Raw genomic sequence first — 7,459 nt, 5'->3', positions numbered from 1 at the left:
AAATCAAAGCCGGAAGTCACATTACATTCTTACTATGTCACCTGATAGTGAAGTAAACTCTCAGACAATTCCTATCCTTTTCCGGTACACTTGAGCACTTCATCTGGCCAGGGGACACGGCAAATGAGCCTCCGTTTGTCAACCAGCAGCTCTATGTTGAAGAATGACAGCAAGAATACGCCATCTGGGTCACTGGATTGCCTTGAAACATGTTAAAAAGTGGCCTGTGGACCACTTGTCCGTCAATCATGTTGACATAAGCATTTCTTCTGCTGTGTCTCCACTTCTAAGTCACTCCAGTGTTCCTCCTTCCCTGAAGGATGTCTAGGTCAATCTGCAATCACAATCAGCTGTCTATCAATGTAAGCAATCAATCCGTAACCTCTCTGTCTCCCGCTCTTTTTTTGAAATTTGCTTTCTCATAAGATGCCTCTCCATCAAGAGTCACTAGAACTAGTTTGGCTGCAAGGCCTACAGCATTATCTTGCATTGTGAAATGGTCATATCTACTCAACCTCCCACATCACATAGACACAGACTTACTTGTTACGTAACCAACCCCAGCAGAGACTAGCTCGATTGTACAAGGGGCTGTACAAAAGTGATTCTGGCATGCCTGCAGTTTCTGACTCCCTTCTCACGTTCTGCCAAGGGTTCGTGATGTTTTTCTGAGGATACTAGTCTTAGCTGGATCATTGCCTGAACCCCATGAACATTAGGGGTCAGATGAAGGGCACAGCCAGCCCTGGTATACGAAAGACATTCTAGAATGTTCGTGGTGCAATTCCCTGCTTTGCCCAGGTTATTTTTTCCTGAGTAACAGCCATTAACAACCTTCATAAGACTGAGTTTTATCCTTGGGGATTCTTCTAGATCTCTGGAGCAGAGTTTGGTTGAAGAAGAACCTGCTCTCTCAGGGATGTGACTGATGGCCACATACTTTGGGAGAGTCCATATTTCCAAACTCTTTCCTCCTTCAGAACTTTCAACTCCTCTAGGGGTACTGTGGTGTGACCAGCTTATACAATTTTCACTGTTCTAATAACACACTGTCAGCTAGTATAGTTCAGGTGATTTTATGGGTGCTTCCTACCTACTATCTAAATCATTCCAAAATCTCTCAAGAAAGCAGCAGCATCTGGGAACCAAGTGTTTAACCCAAGACTTCTTGGTGAAGTATTTCAACTATAATAACCTTACAGAATAGGAGGTTACAAGACAATAAGTATTAACTCCTAAGGTGGAAAACCTAGATTCACATCCAACCTCTATCATTTAGTGTTCTTAGAAGATTAAATTGAGGTCCCAGTAGTTTTAATCACAGAATATTAATAAATGCAATGGTAATGATAATAATAAAAATAACAAGTGATGACTACTTTATAGCATTGATACAAGGACCCAGTTACACAATGTATATAAAATGATTTAGCTATGAAGCATTATACCAGATGGTAAATATATTATTATTAGGTGATAAAACATTCTTCATTAGGTCATCTGATTTACTATTTATCATTAAAATCCTTTGAGCTAAGTAAGTACATACTAGTTTTCAATAGAGCCAAAAATCATTGGTCCTATAAATGATTTCTTTCTCAGAATGCATCTAAAATTCTGGTTCCTTGAATGTCTCATTGGAGGAGGATTTATATTAGCCTTTCAAGAAATCTTTTTAAAAAAATAAAGGGCTATAATAGTGAAATGATTGACCTGAGCAGTTGATGAAGGTAATATTTAAATCTCAGGAGACAAGAGATGTGGATTTTAAAACAATGCACTGACAGTTTAAATTTTGAAATCTGTTTGTTCTCTCTAGATGCCTTGAACTTTCTCACTTTCTTAAAATAATCCCATTAACCAAGAACAATGCTAGTATAAGTGACTCAGACCAGTTAATTAGGAAGTTTCTCATGGCTCCATTGAGCAGAAAGAAGCTTAGAGGTCAGTACCTACTTTTTAGACTAGTTTAAATGTTTGAAACTGACTAGAAATTTTTCCTCTGGTGTTTAGAGGATTTTTATTTCATGTGTGTACATGAGAGAGTACGTGCACTTGTGTGTGCATGTGCGTGTTTGTGTGCGTGCGTTCATGTGTGTGTGTGTGTGTGTGTGTGTGTGTGTGTGTGTGTGTGTGTGTGTGTGAAGAGAGCTCATAGCTCTGCCTCTTCCCCAGTTCCTAGTTTGCAGGGAGTACAACTGAGACTTTTTATTGTTTTCTAGAACATCTCCATTTTAAAATTGGTTTTGTCATAAAAAGGTAATATTTCTAATACATTTGGAATATTTCACCTTTTAGTGTCTTCCCCATTCAGCCTCATTCTTTATTAAAAAGAAAATGTTTTCCAGGGAGAAATGATTGCTCTCCATGAGGTTTCCAAAATCATTGCTAACTCAAAGTGGGGTTGGTAACAGGCAGGGATAATTCCAGCCTTGCCTGCCAAGCAGACAAACAGTCAGAAATAACGAGCAGTTCAAAGATGCATTCAGCACTGCCTCCCTCTGTGGGGCCCAGGCAGCCTCTCTAATTTGACTTCACTGACTTCACTGCGTCTGCGCATCCTAGTGACCTCCATTGTGCAGCTTTGATCTGTACTTTGCGTCTCTTCCACTTTACGTGGGCCTGAGGTCGCCAGTGGAAACTCACTTGTGGGGCTCACCATCAGGATGAGTTCCCAGCCATTGAGTTCTTCCCTCGTTCTCACGCTCTGCCCTTGGAACGGAAGTGTGTCCATTCATCTGACTCACTGCTCATTTCTATCGTCGGCCCGGCTGCAATTTGTGTCCCCTTGAGTGCTAATGTGATATTAGAGCAGAAGGAAAAAAGGGATACGAGATACGTCACCGCAGAGAGAGGAAAGCAATGACAAAGAATTTTACGGAGACGCCGCGCACCATTCCCCTGTCCACTCTAAGTCCGTCTGGCCTATTGTGATTTCTGCCCCTGTCAACTGGATCTTGTTTAAAATTAAAAGAAAAAAATATAGTATTAGATGCCCATCAAGACAAAAAGCTGTCTTCACTTTCCTCATGTTGTGGATTAAGCAGGTAATCAAGCTGTAGCCATTTAAAAATTCGCGATTCAATAGTTAGCAGTCTTGTCTAAAAACATAAGTGCTACAGTCACAGTATATTGTTATGCTGATATCTTAAATTCTGCCCCTTTGTCTGCATCCATACATTGCCATGCAACTTTTCATGATTCCCTGCCAAAAGACAGAATGCTTTTGTCCTTATTAATTCTGAAATTGGTTGTTGCTACCAGCAGTAGGACATTAACGCTTGAGAAAAAAGTATCTAAATGCCTTCCACAGCCCCTAAGCCATGAGAACATCCATGATGGCTTGCTGGCGGCTAAAAGCATATGAAACAGGATGACATCAGTATAGTTACACCCACCAAGGCCTTGCTAAATCAGCTGAGATCACTATCACTCTATAAACGTGTGAGCAATTCTAGTGGAGACCAGTAGAACTGCCAAGCCAGCCCAACTGCTTGCTGACCGTGGGAATTCAGCCAAAGTCACATGAACATCTTCTGGAGAGAAAATGATAACTGACAGATAAATGGCTAATAGACAAAACTGAACTGAACTCCTGGAATCCAGTGTCAGAAAGAGAGAACTGATGGGCAAAGGAGTTAAGACGCGGCTGGTTTAACCCACAGAAACAGTTAATCTGAACAAAGGGGAGCTCTTGGACCTCAGATTGATGGCTGTGTGGAAAGAATGGGACTGACCCAGACCCCCTGAATGTGGGTTTCAGTGAGGAGGCCTAGGTAATCTATGGGGCCTTGGGTAGTATTTATCCCTGGCGTACAAATAGACTTTTTGAGGGAGGGCCTAGACCCTACCCTGGATGACATGACAGACTCTGGAGATCCACCATGGAGGGCCTCACCCTCCATGGGGATTGGAGTGGAGACTGGGTGGGAGACTGTGGGGCCCGGTGGGGAGGGATGGGGAGAAGGGGAGAGAGAGGGAACTGGGATTGACATGTGAAACAAACTTGTTTCTAACTTAAATTTTAAAAAAGAGAAAAAGAAAAAAAACAAAACCATAAAAAGAAAATTCATTTTAAAAAAGATAGAGAAATTATAGATAATAGAGATGATAGATAAATGATAGGTAGATAGATAGATAGATAGATAGATAGATGCATGGATAATGGTAGATAGACATGATAAATCATAGACAAATCACAAACAGATGATAGATAGACAGAGGACAGATATATATGACAGATATACAGATAGCAGAAGAAGGTGTGGTTGCCTGTGATTATTTTATAGGTTCAATAGATAATTGATGTCAATATATATATAGACAGCAGGTATATGCATGGATATATGAATATATTGTGAAATAAATACTGAGAGATGTGTTGGAGGGTAAAACTGTGTTTCTGATTAGTTATGTATGATATTCAAATATGTGTGAATAAATGTTACATTATGCTGGGCATTAGTGGTGCATGCCTTTAATCCCAGCATTTGGGAGGCAGAAGCAGGTGGATCTCTGTGAGTTTGAGACCAGCCTGGTCTACAGAGCTAGTGCCAGGATAGTCTCCAAAGCTACACAGAGAAACCCTGTCTCAAAAATCCCCCCAAAAATGTTACATTAGATTTAGAAGTATTAGAAATGATTATTTCTTTTCCAATAGGCACTTGACCTAAAAGCCCTTTGACTAAAAACAGTTTTTTGAGTGTTCAAGTTCCCTTCCATGGTTCATGTATAGAAGTAAATAATCTATTCTTTGTTTTTTACATTTTTGAGGTAAAGCATATTAATAATTTAGTTCTAAGGATTCTTTGGATTTTATTTTTATATTAACAAATAATAATCTGTAGCAAATTGGGAAAGATGTAACTACTTTGTTTTTATTGATTTTATTTAATATTTCAATCATTTTAATACGATAAAACTTAAAATCTTTCTTCAAATAAGATGTTTTCTTCTGTCAATAATAGTATATGGTGGTTTGAAAGAAAATGACACCAAAAGGGAGTGGCACTGTTAGGAGGTGTGGCTTTGTTGGAGTAGGTGTGGCCTTATTGGAGGAAGTGTGTCATTGTGGGAGTGGGCTTTTATGGTCACAACACAGCCCAGTGTCTCCGTTCACTTCCTGTTGCCTGTAAGATGTAGAACTCTCAGCTCCTTCTCCAGCACCATGTCAGCCTGTACTCTGCCATGTCCCACCACGATGATAATAAAGTGAACCTCTGAAACTGTAAGTCACCCCAATTAAGTGTTTTCCTTAATAAGAGTTGCTGTGGTCATGGTGTCTCTTCACAGCAATAGAAACCCTAACTAAGATGTTGTGGGATCCGGATCTGTGTGGTCATGGTGTCTCTTCACAGCAATAGAAACCCTAACTAAGATGTTGTGGGATCCGGATCTGTGTGGTCATGGTGTCTCTTCACAGCAATAGAAACCCTAACTAAGATGTTGTTGGATCCGGATCTGTGTGGTCATGGTGTCTCTTCACAGCAATAGAAACCCTAACTAAGATGTTGTGGGATCCGGATCTGTGTGGTCATGGTGTCTCTTCACAGCATAGAAACCCTAACTAAGATGTTGTGGGATCCGGATCTGTGTGGTCATGGTGTCTCTTCACAGCATAGAAACCCTAACTAAGATGTTGTGGGATCCGGATCTGTGTGGTCATGGTGTCTCTTCACAGCAATAGAAACCCTAACTAAGATGTTGTGGGATCCGGATCTGTGTGGTCATGGTGTCTCTTCACAGCAATAGAAACCCTAACTAAGATGTTGTGGGATCCGGATCTGTGTGGTCATGGTGTCTCTTCACAGCATAGAAGCCCTAACTAAGATGTTGTGGGATCCGGATCTGTGTGGTCATGGTGTCTCTTCACAGCATAGAAACCCTAACTAAGATGTTGTGGGATCCGGATCTGTGTGGTCATGGTGTCTCTTCACAGCATAGAAACCCTAACTAAGATGTTGTGGGATCCGGATCTGTGTGGTCATGGTGTCTCTTCACAGCATAGAAACCCTAACTAAGATGTTGTGGGATCCGGATCTGTGTGGTCATGGTGTCTCTTCACAGCATAGAAACCCTAACTAAGATGTTGTGGGATCCGGATCTGTGTGGTCATGGTGTCTCTTCATAGCAATAGAAACCCTAACTAAGATGTTGTGGGATCCGGATCTGTGTGGTCATGGTGTCTCTTCACAGCATAGAAACCCTAACTAAGATGTTGTGGGATCCGGATCTGTGTGGTCATGGTGTCTCTTCACAGCATAGAAACCCTAACTAAGATGTTGCGGGATCCGGATCTGTGTGGTCATGGTGTCTCTTCACAGCATAGAAACCCTAACTAAGATGTTGTGGGATCCCCATCTGTTTAGCCAATGCAAGGCAGCAAGCCCTAAGGTTTGGTCTTGTTTGTGTATGTGACAGCTTAAGAGTGGAGGAAGAGGGGTCTCTCTCTTTCTCTCTGTCTCTCTGTCTATCTCTATCTCTGTCTCTCTGTCTCTCTCTCACCCTCTCTCATGCTCTCTGTTGGCATGATCAGAGAGGAAGCAGTAGAGAGGCAGCTTACAGTGTGCTCTTCACACCAGGGCAGAACGGCTGGAGGAAGGCAGTCGGATCGGTGGTGACATCTGCTTTGTTCTGTATTGGTGAGTTTGTCTCTTCATTCCATCCCTTGATAGATTGATTATTGGACTTTTGGCATTCTTGCTTTGCTGAGACAAACTGTTATGGCTTAAATATAAATTCCTCCTTCCCCAGAACCTGCTATTTTGATGTTTGTTCCATGAATGGTGGTGCTGTTATTTTTCCAGATGTGGTAGGGGGTCAGGCAGCTTCACTGTCAGAAACAGATCATGATGCATGAGCTTGAAGGCCGTCATCTAGTCCCTAGTTCACACGGCACAGTCTCTTCACTGCATTCTCCCACCACCATGAACCCCGCCACGCCTTCCTCTCCACGATGGACTTAAATAAAAATGAACCTCAACAAATCCTTCCTCCATAAGTTAGGACTATGGATTAATTTGTTATAGCAGCCCATCACTCCCTACTATAAATACTGTCATTAAGGGGGTCAATTATAAGCCTAGTAATCTTGATACAGTTCGGTGGTGAACCGTTTCTGCTAGCCATGCTCTATTTCCCAGCCCAGGGTTTTTCCACAGACTAAGTATGCTAAAAAAAAAAAAACATTTTAACTTGATTTTTACGTACTCTGAACCTGGGGATATTAATAGCCCAAAGATTATTTTTAATTGGATAGCATATTTTAATTGTTCAAAAACTGACTAAGCATAGTAAGAGAGAGACAATGATAACTACATCTTCACAAAATGATGTGTATTTGATAAAAAAATCATTGAATGCATTAAATGTCTTGCCATGAATTTAAATGTATTTCTCTTTGTATAGCGCTGTTGTCCTTAGTGTGTTCAAGGGTGCAAACAACTTGGGGCACTTGTAT

The sequence above is a fragment of the Mesocricetus auratus genome, unplaced genomic scaffold (genome assembly GCF_017639785.1).
Source record: "Mesocricetus auratus isolate SY011 unplaced genomic scaffold, BCM_Maur_2.0 Super-Scaffold_100011, whole genome shotgun sequence".
In the NCBI taxonomy this organism is placed as follows: Eukaryota; Metazoa; Chordata; class Mammalia; order Rodentia; family Cricetidae; genus Mesocricetus; species Mesocricetus auratus.
Note: the sequence above shows the minus strand (reverse complement) of the source record.